This window comes from Budorcas taxicolor, chromosome 11 (genome assembly GCF_023091745.1).
Source record: "Budorcas taxicolor isolate Tak-1 chromosome 11, Takin1.1, whole genome shotgun sequence".
NCBI lineage: Eukaryota > Metazoa > Chordata > Mammalia > Artiodactyla > Bovidae > Budorcas > Budorcas taxicolor.
The window spans coordinates 44,149,826-44,167,460 of NC_068920.1; the positions used below are offsets into that span (position 1 = coordinate 44,149,826).

At 47.4% G+C, this 17,635-nt stretch overlaps 1 pseudogene; it reads right to left on the reverse strand.

Annotated features, from left to right (window-relative positions):
• Window positions 1-12,136: 12,136 nt before the first annotated feature.
• Window positions 12,137-15,851, reverse strand: LOC128055618 (60S ribosomal protein L10-like; annotated as a pseudogene).
• Between the last annotated feature and the right edge of the window lie 1,784 nt (window positions 15,852-17,635).

Here is a 17,635-nt window from a genome sequence, read left to right on the forward strand (position 1 = left end):
GAATCAGCTGGCCAACCCTCTTGCCCTGCAAACTCAATTCTTCCCAACAATAACAACAATCAAAAAAGATTGGTGCTGATGCTGTCATTCTTGGGGGCTAGCTTCACCCCAGGCACTCGGCGGGGGCTTTCAGAACATCTTCACACCACACCACACTCTTTCCGATTTTACAGAACAGACAGAGGGGAGGATCTTCTGCCCTTCTTCCCTCCTGGGTCAGCTCCCTGCTGATAATTAACTCTCTGCAAGTTGGAAGTTGCTCTTTAGAAAGCCAAAGTCCCTTTAAATCCAAAGAGTCAGAGACTTGCCTGGTGGTCCAATGGCTAAGACTCCACGCTTTCAACTTTGGGGACCTGGTTTCCATCCCTGGTCAGGGAACTAGATCCCACATGCCACAACTAACACCCAGAAGAGCCTAATAAATATATATAAACAAAACAAAGTGTCAGTTTGAGGAGGTGTTTGCTATCTTATAGGCCTTAGTTCAAGGCAGCCTAAAAAATAGTCTTTGCAGATTTATCAGACCTTGCCAGAGCATTTGGAATACCCTGCAAACATTCATTCATTCATTAAGCATCTATTAAGTACTAACAATTGATCCCTGTTCTCAAGAAGCTCCAACCCTATCAGGGAAGAGTAGGGCTTGGACGGGCATAACCATAACCTGGTAGAGTAGGACTGTGACCTTCAGGAAGCATGTCATGAGTGTTTAACTGGGGACGAGGCACAAGGATGTGGGAATCTAGGAAGACTGCAAGGAGATGGCACATTTAAGTTGGGTCTTGAACGAGTGAACTTCATGTTTCCATTCCCTTCGTCATTAAACAAACATGGACGGAGCGCCCACTGGGTGCCAGCTCTGTGCCCCTGAAACTAAAGGGACTCTAGGAACTCTGTGTCGAGGAGGTGGCAGAGCTGTAGATGCTGAATTCCCTCACTGCACCATGCGCGCCCCCTAGAGGCAGGAAGAGGAGTGAGTGTGTGGAGGCCAAAGGCTGGTTCCTGGGAAGCCTTTTCCAGGAGAGTGGGTCTACATAGAGCAAAGTCAGCGGAGACCGGGCAAAGAGGTCAGAGAATTAGCAGGAGAACCAAGGGGGCAAGATCAAGCCCATCCCTGACATTTGCAAGGCCTGAGAAATCCAATGGCTCCCAGCTCCTAGCCCGCCCCTCCCCTTTTCTTTTCACATTTTCAGCTTGTCCTGCAGAGTGAGAGTCTCCTTTTTTACAACTTATTTTTATTTATCTCTTTACCTGTGCTGGGTCTTAGTTGAGGCTTGCAGGATCTTCCATCTGGAGAAGGGATCTCCTAGCGAGGGCATGCTGGATGCTCAGTTGCTGCATGTGGGATCTAGTCCCTTAACCGGGGATGGAACCTGGGCCCCTGCACTGGGGGCAGAGTCTTAGCCACTGGACCACCAGGTCTCCTATTAATGGAATGCACATATATTCCAACCATAAACCCCAGCTCTATCTGTGCCCCCACCTTCAAACAGCTGCCCCCTGATTGCCCCTCAGATCCAGGGCACACACACTCTGGATCTGCTTCACCCTGAAGAGGACAAACCAAGGGTGGAAGCCTGGGTTTGTAGGCTCTGGAAGGGGGCCTAGGACTGTTTGGGCAAAGATGCTCAAATATTGTGTACCTGGAGTGTGGCCTAGAAGACAGGTCACATGCTGGGGTAGGGGGGCATGTTCTTTGGCCTTGTGAACTCCTTGTTCTGTCTTGGACTCTGGTTGTCTGGGTCTGAAGGTCATTTGGGGGATAATTATGGAAGCAGGAGGAGAAGGGGGCAACAGAGGATGAGTTGGTTGAATGGCATCATGTATTCAATGGGCACTAGTTTGAGCAAACTCTGAGAGATGGTGAAGGACAGGCAAGCCTGGTGTGTACATACAGTCCCATGGGGTCGCAAAGAGTCAGACACGACTTAGCAGCTGAACAAGAGTGGAAGCCCTAAGAGCAGGTTTCTTCCGATGTCACCTTCTCCAGGGAGATTGAGTGAAACAGGATTAAGGAGAGGCCGCTGCCCCAGAAAGTGACCCCGGGCTTAGTGAGAGCAGAGTCTGCACAGGGCAGGCTGTGCAGAGATTCGGGGTGAACCTGAGGTGAGGGATGGGAGGCAGAGAACACAGAGCCCTCTTTCAAGAAACTTGGCAGAAAAAGGAAATAAAGCCCAAGGAAGGGCGTGTAAGCGGGAGGGAGGCGAGAGGGAATGTTTGTGTTTAGAAGGCAGTAGACAGGGGTATGTTCTGGTCTGAGGGAAAAGAGTCTGTGGAAAGAGAGAGAGGCTGAGAAATCAGGGGGGAAAAGGAATGATGAGAAAACATGTCCAGAAAGGATCTTTTAAACTCATCAGCCAGGGGGATATGATGGCCTTAAAAGAAAAAAAAAAAAAGGAAAAGAATAGAAGGATTCCTCTTTCTACAAGCCAAGAAGGTGGGAGGAGATTGAGAGATTGCAGGAGCCCTGGTTGGGTGGTCTGGATTGTCCCTGAAATAATCCACATTTATCGAACACCCATTCACGATGTGTCAGGCATAGTTTTAGGCAAGAAGCACGTAAAATCTTACCTGTGTCTCACAACAGTCCTTAGGGTCGATACTATTCTTGTCCCCTCCATCTGACAGAAATGAAAATGGAGGCACCAGGGACTTCCCTGGGGTGCAGTGGTTAAAACTTCACCTTCCAGTATGGGGGTGCAGGTTCAATATCTGGTTGGGGAACTAAGATGCCACATGCCTCGCAGCCAAAAAATGTAAAACAGAAGCAAGATTGTAACAAATGCAATAAAGACTAAAAATGGTCCATATCGTGCGTGCACACGCACGCACGCACACACAGACACACACACACACACACACAATTAAAAAGGAAAAAAGAAAATGGAGGCACCAGAAGGAATATTAACCGGCCGAAACTGGCACATCTGTTAGTGACCTGTGTCTTAGACCAGGCAAAGTGGCCTCTCACCAGGTATCCACTGTTTAGAATCCTCGGCGTGTCACACCACATGCGAAAAGAAATTTACTAACAGGATGAGACCTCAGCTTCTAGCCATAATGAAGTGACAGGGGCTAGTTTACTCTCCTGCCTTAAAAAAACCAGGACTCCAGACAAAACAGCTGAAACCATGATTTTCAGACTTTGGACAAAGGCAGCCTGGGACTGATGCCTGGGAAGAAGGTGAGCCCTGTAATTACCCCAGCTCCCCGCCCCAGGCTGTTTCCAGACTTCAGTGTCGGGAGGAGGGAATCCAAACAGAGCTTGAATGTCTTGCTGATTGAGAAGACAGATTTAGAAAGGTGCTAGAAATTCACAGGCCAGAGTCCCAGTGGGGGGAAGCTGAACACACATCCAAGATCCGCAGAGGTGTCTCCTTGAATCTGGCTGAGCGCTGATTTGCACGTACATGAAAGAAAAGGCTGGGGAAAGAGACGCTGAAGGCAAAGCAATGCCTAGCAATGTCTGGAGCTCACATGGGGCAGGAATTAGTTTGTGCTCCCATCAGACAGAGTAGAAAGACCTCATATTACATGGGGTATTGAGTACAGTCCTCAGAAGGGGAAGGCCTTAGCAGAGGTCTACATTAACCTTGGACTAACAGCTACTCTGTATGTGTCTTAAGAATCTTAAAAGCAAGCCTCACAAGTATACATCTTACTCCAAGTATGTTAGCTATGTGCCAGAACAAAGTCCAACATTACTTAAAGGAATGCAACAAAATCCTACACCAAACAATGGAAAATTCACAATGCCTAGCTTCTAATCAAAGTACAGGCAGATGTCCCTCCTGAACACAGAGGCAAAAATTTAAGCAAAGTTTTAGCAAATCAAATTCAACAATATATAAAAAGGATAATATATTATGATCAAGTGGGATTTATCTCAGGAATGCAAAGTTGGTTTAATGTTTGAAAACCAATCAATTGAATTCGCCATATTAACATACGAAAAAAGAGGAAACCATAGGATCATTTGAATAGATGTAGAAAAACTGTTTGACAAAATCCAACATCCATTCCTGATTTTAAAAACTTTCAGAAAATTAGGAATAGAAGGAAAGTTCCTCTGTCTGATGAAGAATGTCTAGAAACAGAAACAGGGAATTCCTTGGTGGTCTAATGGTTAGGACTCATTGCTTTCACTGACCTGGGCCTGTGTTCAATCCCTTGTTGGAGAATTAAAGTGAAGTGAAGTTGCTCAGTCGTGTCTGACTCTTTGTGGCCCCATGGACTGTAGCCTACCAGGCTCCTCTGTCCATGGGATTTTCCAGGCAAGAATACTGGAGTGGGTTGCCATTTCCTTCTGCAGGGGATCTTCCCGACCCAGGGATCGAACCCAGGTCTCCTGCATTGCAGGCGGATGCTTTACCCTCTAAGCCACCAGGGAAGTTTTTGGAGAATTAAGATCCTGTAAGCCTTGAGCAGTACGGCCAAAAAAAATCTAGGAACAAACAACAACAAAAGGCATGCAAAGTAGAAAAATATGACCCACAATCAGGAGAAAAATCAATCAGTAGGAAGACTCAGAAATGAAGAGATGAAATAACTAGCAGAGGAAGACACTGAAGAGATAATATAAATGTGCTTCACTCATATGCCTCATGTATTCAAGAAAGTAGAGAAACATACAAACACAAACAAGAGAGAAACAGAGGTTTTAAAAAAATCCAACTGTCATGTCCAAAAATGAAAAATCAGTTCAGTTCAGTCACTCAGTTGTGTTTGACTCTTTGTGACCCCATGGACTGTAGCATGCCAGGCTTTCCTGTCCCTCACCAGCTCCCGGAGCTTGCTCAAATTCATGTCCATCGAGTCGGTGCTGTCATCCAATCATCTCATCCTCTGTCGTCCCCTTCTCCTCCTCCCTTCAGCATCAGGGTCTTTTCCGATCAGTCAGTTCTTCTCATCAGGTGGCCAAAGTATTGGAGTTTCAGCTTCAAAATCAGTCCTTCTAATAAATACTCAGGACTGATTTCCTTTAGGATGGACTGGTTGGATCTCCTTGCAGTCCAAGGGACTCTCAAGAGTCTTCTCTAACACCACAGTTCAAAAGCATCAATTCTTTGGTGCTCAGCTTTCTTTATAGTCCAACTCTCACATCCATAAATGACTACTAGAAAAACCGTAGCTTTGACTAGATGGACCTTTGTTGGCAAAGTAATGTCTCTGCTTTTTAATATGCTTGTCTAAGTTGGTCATAGCTTTTCTTCCAAGGAGAACCATCTTTTAATTTCATGGCTGCAGTCACCGTCTGCAGTGATTTTGGAGCCCCCCAAAATGAAGTCTCTCCATTGTTTCCCCATCTATTTGCCATGAAGTGATTGGACCAGATGCCATGATCTTAGTTTTCTGAATGTTGAGTTTTAAGCCAACTTTTTCACTCTCCTCTTTCACTTTCATCAAGAGGCTTTTTAGCTCCTCTTCACTTTCTGCCATAAGGGTGGTGTCATCTGCATATCTGAGGTTATTGATATTTCTCCTGGCAATCTTGATTCCAGCTTGTGCTTCATCATTTTAAATGAAAAATAAAGTATCTTAAATTAAAAAAATACACTGAATGTGACTAAGAACAGTTTACACATTGTAGAAGAAATTATCAGTGAATATTCAGATATACCAGTTAAAAAAAATCTAAACTGCTGCTCAGAGGAAAAATAAGAGGTGAAAAAACATAAGTAGAACATCAGCGACATTTGAATACTGTCAAGTCATCTAACACGTGAGAAATTGAAGACTCAGATTGGGACAGGGAAATAAAAATATATACATTTGGAGAAATAATTATAGCTTTCTTCTCAAATTTGATGAAAACTAGAAACAACAGACAAGTAAATAAATAAATATATTTTAAAAGACATTATAAAATGACACAAAATTCAGTGATTTTTATATTTTCTGTCATCGTAGAAAAAGCATAGCTCAGCGTACACACACAGACTTGTTTTTGGTTTTAAGTAAGATATATTTTGTCAGCCTAGGAAACTGGAACTTATTTTACATAATGGATTGTTGGCTTTATTTGCAGCTTTTAACTATCAGGATATGGAAGTGGGAGGGGGTCTCCTTTGCACTATTGCTCTGGCTGCAAATATGAAGGGTAGGGCTGTGTCTGGTACAGGATAGACCCCAGATCTCACCAAAGTGGTCTGGCCCCAGAACCCAAGTGCTCCCCACTGCCCCACACTGCCTGCTTGCAGAGAATGGGGAGGGTGTTGGGGAAGAGTAAAGCCTAACTCCATAGCACAGGGAACTCTACTCCATCCTCCATAATGACCTATGTGGGAAAAGAATCTAAAAAAAGAGTGCGTATTTGTATATGTATAGCTGGGTCACTCTGCTGTACAGCAGAAACCAACACAACATTGTAAAGCGACTAAGCTCCAGCAAAAATTAATTTTAAAAAATAAACAAAATACTGTATCAAAAAAAAATAAAGTGACTCCTACCATATTTCAATAGGGATAAAAGAATAAAGCACAGAGGAGTTTCTGGAAGAGGCCAGTTAAGATGAAAAGGAACGTCTGTGCGAGTGGAATTTAATGTTAAGGAGGAAAGCTTGAGGGGTGAAGGAGAGTGATGAGGGTGCTGGGGCTTTTCTTTTGGGGTGGTGGTGGACAACAGACTCACCAGTAGTAGGGTTGCTGCTGCTGCTGCTAAGTCACTTCAGTCGTGTCCGACTCTGTGCGACCCCACAGACGGCAGCCCATCAGACTCCCCCATCCCTGGGATTCTGCAGGCAAGAACACTGGAGTGGGTTGCCATTTCCTTCTCCAATGCATGAAAGTGAAAAGTGGAAGTGAAGTCGCTCAGTCGTGTCCGACTCTTAGCGACCCCATGGACTGCAGCCTACCAGGCTCCTCCGTCCATGGGATTTTCCAGGCAAGAGTACTGGAGTGGGCTGCCATTGCCTTTTTAGAGTAGTAGGGTTATCAGGTAGGGTTATCAGGTGAGAAATCGTAGCCTGAGCTGGGAAGCTGTTGGGCTCTGATCTCTCCATTGAGAAGACTCTCTTTACTTCAGCCAATGCCCTATTACCCTCAGAAGTGGAAAGCCAGCCCACTTGGCAATTGTAAAAATAAATGCAAGAGGAAACAAAGCAACATACTACGTTCTGTCAAGATATTGTGCCTGCCAGATATTGCTAATGCCGGGCCAGAGATAACTAGTTTGATAGAGATGTTATTAGACACAGGCTAGCACTAAGCTGACATCTTTCTCTTTGATGGTATCAAAAGGATTAAAAAGGACTCAAAATGCAATTACTTTTTGCCATCGAGTCATCTCTGGGACACCAGTGATACAGCCCCCATTGTCTGCGAAGCATTGCTCTGGGCTAGACTCCAGACAGTGCTAATCCGAGTGGTCAAACCGAACTTCCCCCACCTGCCACTGACTGTTGCGTGCTGGTACCCTGTCTCCAAAGACAGCCCCCAACAAGCTCCCCCATCCCTGTGCCACGTCCCTCCTCCTACCAGGAGACGGAGGCCATCTCCCCTCCCTGTGGGTCTGGGCTGGCCTTGGGAACTCGCCGTGACCAATAGCATGCACCAGAAGCGAAGATGTGCCCCTTTCAGCCTGAGGGTTAACTGATCCCTTCTGCCTGGACTCTTTGGAGCTCTGGACTGCCAGGTGAGAAAACCACCCAACTGGAGAAGGAGGTCCAGCTGCCCCAGCGAAACTGCCAGCTGAATGCAGCCAAATGAGTGAGCCCACTACCACCATGAGGCAGACAGGTCACCCCAGCTGAGCCCCCAGCAACGTGAGAGATAGCAAATAGCTGCTGCTTTAAGTCACCGCAGTTTGGAACACCACATAACAGCAACAGGCACCTGATTGTGTGCCAAGCACCACCAACAGCCTTACACGTGTTATTTGTTTAATCCTCATAACGTTCCTGGGAGAATGGTACCTTTCACTCCATTTTACAGATGGGAGAACGCAGGCTCAGAAAGGTGATGTCACCATGCCCATGGTTTCATAGCTATTAATAGAAAAGTACTGGAGTGTAGACTGGACCTAGTGTGTCTGATTCCAACATGGGCAAGGCAAGGGGATGGTGGGGAGATCAGCAGGGACCCCGCATTCCCATGCCAGTGGGGAGAGAGAGATGCTGTCCAACTTGCCCCAGTCCAGGACCCTCCTAGTCCCCCAGCCAGAGTGCAGCAGACTCAGGAGGGCAGTGCAAGATGGAACAGGAGGCCAGGTTCTGCACTGAGAGCTCATGCTGGGAGAAAGGGGCTCCATGGCCACCAAATTAAAATTTTTTTTAATTAATTTGGCTGAGCCAGGTCTTATATATAATTGTGTTTATGTATGTGTCTTGGCCGTGCTGGGTCTTTGTTGCTGCACGGCCTTTTTCTAGTTGTGGAGAGTGGGGGCTGCTCTTCGTTGCGGTGCACAGGCTTCTCATAGCGGTGGCTTCTCTTGTCGTGGAACATGGATTCTAGGGCACGTGGGCGTCAGGAGTTGCTGCACGTGGGCTCAGGAGTCATGCTTCCTGGGCTCTAGAGCATAGGCTCAATAGTTACGGTGCTCAGGTTTAGCTGCTCCAAGGCCTGTGGGATCTTCCTGGATCAGGGATCAGACCCATGTCCCCTGCAGGGGCAGGCAGATTCTGTTACCACTGAGCCACCAGGGATGCCCTGCCTCAGGTCTTTGCTGTGGCATGCAAGCTGCTAGTTGTGGCATGTGGGATTTACTTCCTTGACCAGGGATGGAACCGGGCCTCCTGCACTGAGAGTTTGGAGTCTTAGCCATTGGACCACCAGAGAAGTCCTGAGCCACCAGCTCTTTGACCCAGACAGATTCCCAGCCCCCTACCCTGCCTGGGCCACCACTAGACTTCACGTGACCCCAGCTGGATCTGATCTCTGAAAAAGGTCACCTAGTTTGTCTAGCTTGCTAACCTGGGGACCCATGTGGCCAGCCTCCTGATATCCAGTGCCTGCTCTTTGATGGATACGGGGCTGCCCACAGTGGGCATTTCCCTGGCACAGGACTCCCTCCTGTCTGTCTCCCAGCATCCTGCTGAATAGTCTTCCTGAGTCACAAGCTAAACCTGAAGTTTCCCTCCTCTCTTGATCCTCGATGCTTAGATGCTTAGATTGACAAGATTAGTATCTTCTCGGGCCTGTAGAGCCCACACCAGGATTCAGAGCTGGGTAGCCAGGGGACCCTTCAGGCATCAGTTTGTGTGAATTTACTAACAGACAGGCATTCACTGGAGCCCTGGGAAGAGAAGGGACACTTCTGCGACAGCTGGAGAGGTGAGAGGGATGCCGAGGGATCACCAGAGGGCACCGTGGAGCGTCACTCTCAGCCTCGGGTCCACCCTTCTCGGCAGAAGTCATGGAGCTGAAAGCCAGATGCCGCAGACCTTGCTGACAATAGGGATCTGGGTAAAGTCGATTTCCTCCTAACGTGGATGTGCGTGCCTGCCAAGTCTCTTCTGTCTTGTTTGACTCTGTGCAACCCTATGGACTGCAGCTTGCCAGGTTCCTCTGTCCGTGGGATTCTCCAAGCAAGAACACTGGAGTGGGTTGCTGTGACCTTCTCTAAGGGATCTTCCCCACCCAGGGATTGAACCTGTGTCTCTTACATCTACCTGCACTGGCAGGCGGGTTATTTACCACAAGAGCCACCTGGGAATCCCAACGTGGATGCACTGGGTAGTATTTGGAAGCAGCAGAGAGTGCCCTTTGGGGCTGCATTTGCTCACGGAAACCATGGAGGAGATATGCCATTTTTCTGCTGCAGCCTCCCAGGGGCCATTCTGTAACTTGGCAGTAGCAGTAGCGTCATGCCGATCCCTGGATGGCAAGCCATGAGGTATGATCTGGAACTCTGAGTGTTAGTGGGACCCCTGGTGGGTCCCAGGTGGTCACCTCCCCTTCTGGGAGATGCTGCCGGCTTGGCTAGGCCACGGCATTCCGGTAGGAGCCACTTTTATCTGCCTGGGCGCTTGTCTTCTCTCTTCCTGTTGCCTCTCCTCCCTCTTTAAATCCTCTCCCCACAAGAGCTGTTTAGTTTTCAAACTGTCACTGATTCTGCAGGTTTGAGGGCAGCCCCTGGGCCTGCGGGAGGATGGACAGAGAATCCAGAGGTTGACAGTGTAGCCTGGGAGCTGTCACTCACCACGTGGGCCCTGGGGAACATCCCCTTTCTTTTGGGGCCTTCAGTTTTCTAACCTGTAAAACGATCAGGTTGAAATGAAAGTTTCCTCCCAGCTTGAACCTACAATGATTCAGTCCTCAAGCATGTGGTCTGCTGTGTGACAGGTACTGGGCTGGGTGCTGGTTTTTGTAAAGCTCACTTTCTAGGAGACAGAAAGGTGAATAAGCATGGAATTAGACCAGAGAGGACTACATGCTGCGCCGTGGTTGAAAAGATTGAGCTCTATCAGCCTTGTGAAGAAAGCAACAGTGACCTGGCTCTCTGGCCCCCACTGCCACCCCCTCAGCCCATTCCCCACTCCTCAGGTACAGGCACCGTCAATTCTTTTAGATGATTCCTCTGAGTTTTAGCAGTGCACATTTCTGTGGAAGAGACTTGCATCACTATTTTTGGACTTATCAGTATTAGGTCCCAATTAAGTTCTCACTTAATTTTTTTAAAAGATTTTTTTTTCAACGTGGATCTTTAAGTTTTTATTGAATTTGTTACAATCTTGCTTCTGGTTTATGTTTTAGCTTTTCGGCTGGGAGGCATGCTAGATCTTAGCTCCCTGACCAAGGATCGAATCTGCACCCCCTGCATTGGAAGGTGAAGTCTTAACTACTGGACTGCAGGGAAGTCCCTAAGTTCCCACTTTATAAGATGTAGATTAAATTTTCTTTTATCAATCCTCCCCATTAGAACCTTCACCTAGAGCCCCTGCCTGTCTCCCCATTCTCCCAATGTGGTTATATCATCCTCGTGGTTATATCATCCTCTTGGTTAGACAGAAACTCAATGTCTTCATTTTTTAAAATTAAATTAAAATTTTTTGGCCACACCTCACAGCCTGTGGGATCTAACTCCCCATTCAGGGGAACTGAACCTAGGCCCCCTGCAGCGGAAGCTCAGAGTCTTAACCACTGGGCCACCAGGGAAGTCTCATCAATGTCTTCATTTTTATGACTAATTGTTATTTATAGCTAAACCATGTAGTAGATTATTAATATTATTTCAACATTTGTTCTCTATGGAGTGAGCTGCCCTTTTTAAAATTTGCTTTGCTTTCCTTATCCATGTTAGTGATTCGGTCCCCAAATCTTTCCCGGTAGTGTAGATCTCATCTCAATAAGTCCAAATTTTAGGCATTCTATGCATTTCATCTTCTTGAATAAATTGTTCCCAGAGCCCTTTCACTTCTGCAGGAGGACCTACTGGCTCTCTGTTTCAGGCACTGATCCTAATCTCTCTCTCCTGTGGATTTTCTGATGTCTTCGTCTTGTGTTTGCAGGAGGGAACACACCTCCACCCTCCCACTGTAGAAATGGTCAATGGAAGTTGTAATTTGGGGAGAATTTGCATGTCTCAGCATGTTTTTATTTTATACTTAATAGTTTGGCAGAGTATGGAACTTTAGGTTGGAAAAAATCTTCCCTTAGAACTTTGAAGGCAATGCTCCCTCACATTCTGTGACAGTTCTCTGAAACAGCCAATGCTGTTTTGAGTCCTGATCCTTTCACGTGATTCAGTTTTTCTCTAGAAGTTTGTAGCATCTTCTCTTTGTCACCAGTGTTCTGAAATTCTGTGACGTGCTTTGGTGAAGGGGCATTTTCATATACTCTTTGGCCTATTTTAGGTCACTTCCCCAATGGCTCAGATGGTAAAGCGTCTGCCTACAATGCAGGAGACTGAGTTTGGTTCCTGGGTTGGGAAGATCTCCTGGAGAAGGAAATGGCAACCCACTTCACTATTCTTGCCTGGAAAATCCCACGGATGGAGGAACCTGGTAGGCTACAGTCCATGGGGTCGCAAAGAGACAGACACGACTGAGCGACATGTACTTTACTTTTTACTTTGGCCTATTCAGTTTGGAAACTCATGTCCATCAATTCTGGGAAATGCTCTAGAAGTAATTTTTTTTTTGATAGGAAAGTAGGATTTATTGGTGGGTGTAAGTAAGCAGGGGACAGTGCCCTGACTCTCATGAGCGCAAGGGCCACCATTTGTTCTGAGGGCCACGACTGGGGATATATTTGACCCCACACCCATCTGGGATAAACTGCTTCTCTGCCACCGTGTTTTCAAATTCATCTGCGTTAAACTTAGTAAATCCCTGCTTCTTAGAGATGTGGATCGTCAGGTGTCCAGGAAACTTTCACTTGGCTCTGCAGAGGACCTCAGTCACATGCTTCCTGTTCTGCAGCTTGGTGAGGATGGACATCGTGACTTGGCCAGTGTGGACCCTGGCCACTGTGCTCTGGGGCTCTCCAAAGGCATCTTGCATACCTGTCTGGAGTCTATCACTCTAGCACAGGACAACATCTTATAGATGTAGGTGACATAGAAGGGGTGGAGCTACACTCGGATGTGAAAACCAACTTTGCCACAGCTTTTCACCATGTACTTGCTGGCACAAATACGGGCAGCCTCCAGGGCTTTAGAGGAGAACTGCTGATATTCATCCAATACCATGTGGCCACAGAGTAGGAACTCATCACTTTTGCCTTCTTCTGTCCCAGGTCAGTGATGCTAATCTTAGCATCAGGGACACCTCGGCATAAGCAGAAGGGAGATTTTGGGTATGGCTTGTTCTTACAATACCGGTAACACCAGGCAGGGTGGATTGTCTGTGGCCTGCTGAAGGGAAAGAGCTCTTGAAATAATTTTTAAGGGATTTTTCTCTTTTCTGTTTTTTTTTGTTTCTTTGATTTTGTTTCTTTGTTTGCTACAGTTTGGGAGGATATCTTTAACTTCCAGTCTTTCTGTTTAATTGTCATTCCTGTTGTATTTTAAATCTCTGAGACCTTATTTTGTTCCCTGAATGTTCATTTTTATAGCATCTTATTCTGATCTCATGGTTGCAATATCATATTTCTCTGAGAATAAATAATTTTTTAAAAAGTTTCCTTCCGTCTGCACAACAGTATCCTCCAAATTGCTTTCATCTGTTTGTTTTGATCTCTGTTTTTCATATTAGATGCTTTCCTCACGTGTCTGTGAAACTTTGGGTTCCTGCTGAAGAATGGAACTCTAAAAGCTTTGCAACTATGGGCGGGCCTTTGCTGCCTCTACCCTTTAGAAACCCTTGAGGACTTCCTTGGTGGTACAGTGATTCAGCATCGCCTGCCAATGCAAGGGACATGGGTTCAACCCTGGTCTGGGAAGATCCCACATGCTGTGGGGCAACAAAGTCCGTGGGCCACAACTACTAAGGCCTATGCGCCTAGAGCCTGTGCTCCACAAGAGAAGCCACCACGATGGCAAGCCCATGCACTGCAACGGAGAGTAGCCCCTACTTGCTGCAACTACAGAAAAGTCCTCGAGTTGCAAAGAAGACCCAGGGCAACCAGAACTAAATAGATAAATAAATACATTTTAGAAAATACTAAAAAAGAGTCTCTCTTGATGTCAGAGTCTCTCACCCAGTCCGCCTGAAGTGACCCTGCCTCTCTTACATCTGTGTTCCCCAGCCCAAAGACTCTCCGTCTTACTCACTCTAGAATATGCATCTCCCATCATCTGCAATGGTACAGAGGGGAAAAGGAACTGACCTGCACAGAGTAAGAGAGGGGATTTGGAGAACTAACTGCTCCTTAAATTGACTTTTAGTTTGTTTTCTTTTTTAAACAGGCTTTTTTATTTTTTTAAGATTTTTTTGATGGGGACCATTTTTAAAGTCTTCATTAAATTTGTTACACTATTGCTTCTGTTTTATGGTTTTTGGCCTTTGGGCCAGGAAGCATGTGGGATCTTAGTTCCCTGACCAGGGACTGAACCCACACTCTCTGCACTGAAAGGCGAAGTCTTAAACCACGGACCGCCAGTGAAGTCCATAGGCTTAATTTCTTTTTAGAGAACTTTTCAGTTCAGTTCAGTTCAGTCGCTCAGTCGTGTCCGACTCTTTGTGATCCCATGAATTGTAGCACGCCAGGCCTCCCTGTCCATCACCAACTCCCAGAGTTCACTCAGACTCCTGCCCATCGAGTCAATGATGCCATCCAGCCATCTCATCCTCTGTTGTCCCCTTCTCCTCCTGCCCCCAATCCCTCCCAGCATCAAGGTCTTTCCCAGTGAGTCAAATCTTTGCATGAGGTGGCCAAAGTATTGGAGTTTCAGCTTTAGCATCAGTCCTTCAAATGAACACCCAGGACTGATCTCCCTTAGAATGGACTGGTTGGATCTCCTTGCAGTCCAAGGGACTCTCAAGAGTCTTCTTCAACACCACAGTTCAAAAGCATCAATTCTTTGGCACTCACCTTTCTTCACAGTCCAACTCTCACATCCATACATGATCACTGGAAAAACCATAGCCTTGACTAGATGGACCTTTGTTGGCAAAGTAATATCTCTGCTTTTGAATATGCTATCTAGGTTGGTCATAACTTTCCTTCCAGAGAAGTTTTAGGTTCACAGAAAAGTTGAGTAGAAAGTCTAGTGAGTTCCCGTACACCCCCTGCTCTCCTGCCCACACATGCACAGCCTCCCTTACCATCAACATTCTCACCCCAGGGGACATTCGTTACAGTGGATTAACCTACATGGACACACCATTGTCCCCAAAGTCCACAGTTTACATGAGTGTCCACCCTTGGTGTTGAACATTCTGTGGGTTTGGACAAATGTATAAATGCACATACTCACCATATAGTTTCACATTATTTTCACTGCCCTAAAAATCCTGTGCTCCATCTATTCATTCCTCCCCCCTCCCAACCCCTGACAACTACTTTCGTTTTACCTTTTAAAATTCACCCTTATCCCTGCTTCTAGAAGTAACCCATGCCAATCTAGCCCAGAGCCCCGGGCCCTGAGTTGGGGAGTGGGGCTGCTTCTCAGCTGCCCTCGTCTCTGGCAGGACTCAGCTTTCTCTGCCATCCTCTCTCCAGCTTCCAAAACTTGTTGCTGTTGTCTCCTCCCTTGTTCTACTGGTTTCTATGAATCTACGCCTTAAGAACTAGGCCCTCTGTGTAGTTAAGCAGGGCTTCAGGAGGAAAACGCATGAGCTCAACTTGCCACCTCTAATTAAAGGTGCTCCAGGTGAAATCTCTGCGGTCACCTCAAGTTCAACTTGACCCAGACCATTCCCCCATCTTCTGCAAAATAAGGTTCTGATTCTCTGTAGGTCCTGGTTTCTGCCCATGGCTCCTGCTGCTCTGTTACCTACGCTTTGACACCACAGGGTCCTCTCTGCACCTTTGTGTCCTTTGCCTCCTGTTTGTGGACACTCTCCCCTTCTGTCTTCCTCTGGGGTCCCTCCTGTTTCCCCTCCTCTGTTCGCAGCAAGATCCGGCCTCTTATACCCAGGCCTGAATGAACAGCCTGTTAGTGAACTTTGAGTATTTTCCCTTCACATCTAACCTACGAAATGTCTTCAAACAAATAAACTTGCCATAGTCATGTCATTTATGGCCCCCAAATATTTTGTCTAGAGCAAAAAGTCCCAGTTTCTGAGTAGGCAGGTGAGTTTCCACAATATGACTACTGTATCTGCCTGTCCCAGCCTGCTTCTCCTGCTAAGACCACTGGGCCTGGTCATAGCCACTCTGAGCACACTGGTCCCTTCCAGACCCTGATCCCTCTGCCTGCACACCTCCCAAAACTCATTGTAAATGCTGCCTCTGACACCGAGCTCCCCGAGTTACCCCAGAAATTGCCCACAGCCTCTTCTAGGTTTCTAACCTTGAATCAAAAGTCATGTTGCCATGTTTGGCTAACATATCTGTCCTTCTTCGGGGTTGTCTGAGGGGAGGGACTGGGTCTTATCCATCCTGTACATTCAGGGCTTAGCTCGGTATCTCGTATGCATAAAGTCCTCGATAAATGTGTGAGTGATTGACTTTATAGTTATATTTCATTATTTGTCTGTCTATTCTTTTCTATGCTGCTGCCTTCATTGTCACCATATTAATAACACTTCGATAGGAAGATCGTTTAAATAATTAAACTCCTTGAAAGTGTCATTAGAAGGACCTTCTTTGTACCAAAGATTGCTCACAGCAAAACAGAAAAGAGCATGTTCTTTTGCATGCTGCCTTAACTTGATTTATTATTTCACTCCTTTACGTGTCTGTCTTTCTTCCCTAACTGTTCTGTCTCCCCTGCAAGGGCAGGGTCTGTGCTTAGCTATTCCTGCCAGCATTCCTCATGGCACTCGGCACCAGCCTGGGCAGAGAGCAGGGGCTCCGTAAAGATGTGTAGATGGACTCACATGTGCTCCAAGGTGCAGGGAGGATAAGAGGGCTGGTCTGGGGTGACTGACTTTCTGGTGTGGAAGCAAAATCAGATAGCCAAGCTAGGCTTGGGTCAGGCCTGTGGGGAGGGTGATGGTGAGGACCAGTGTGGATCGTGGGAGAAGGCATCTGGGAACAGCCCATCAGAGCCAAGTGTTCTTTGGGAAGCAGGGAGAAGAGCAGAATGAGGAAGAGGGTAGATGGAGGAGAGGAATGTGTGTGGACAGAGTGGCGGCAGGGTGAGGGTGGCCAGCACAGTGGGGCAGGGAAGAAGAGGGTGGGCAGGCCTCCAGGGTCAAGGCCTCAGGGGGTCAGGGCCTGACCAGCCCCCTTCCCCACCTCCACTTCCCTACTTCTCTTTCACCTCCACTTCGGGTGTCAGAGCCAACTTCACCTTCACCCTCACTAGGCTGGGTCTCCCCTCCCTTGGATCAGCATCACCAGGTCCAGGCTGAGGCCTCTGCTCCCAGATGGCATCCCGCCTCCCTCCCTCCCCCCCGGCCATTCGAGAGTCCCATGACTGTGTCCAGACACCCCCTTCCAGAGCGGACCCCACCCCTCTTCCTGAGCAGCTGAGCCCGAGCCCTTGGGGAGATAACAAGGAAGCGGGTATGAGAGGCACCTAGTTTGATGGACAAGGGCAGGTCCTCATGCGAGTATCATGCTGAATCTTGCTGCCCTCTCCTACCCCCGCTTAAACATGTATCAAAACCCACAACATCAATACAGTCAAAAATACGGATAGTAAAACCTCTTCTTGACATTCCAAGGGTATTCCCTTCCCCTCCTGCTCTGGGGTCCTTACTTGCTCTCTCCCTCTGCTGCTAAACTAGTGAGAGAGAGTTTACACCTCTGCCTCCCTTTCTGCTCCATACATGGACTGCTTAACACGACTCCCTTCTTTCAGAGTAGATGCCATCCTAGGGTGCCAGGGGTTTCTGCTGCCAAGTCCATAGTGGCGATGGTAGTGGTTGAGGAGGGGTGGTTCTTCCAGGCTTTGTCCTCCCTGAGCACCTCAGCCCTGCCCTGCAGAACCCCTGCCTTGGCCTCAGGCTGCCCTCTCACCTGGCTCTCCTCCCTGATTGCTTTCTCCATCTCTGCCTTCCTTCACAGCCATGTTTCTTGGCCCACAACCAGATGTGGGCCCAGATGTATCAGCATTTCAGCAAGGTTCATCTCTCCAGCCCCTCTGGGCAGGGCCAGCTTGCTTGTCCTGGCCCTCCCTGCAGGCCCAGCTGAATAACAGACCT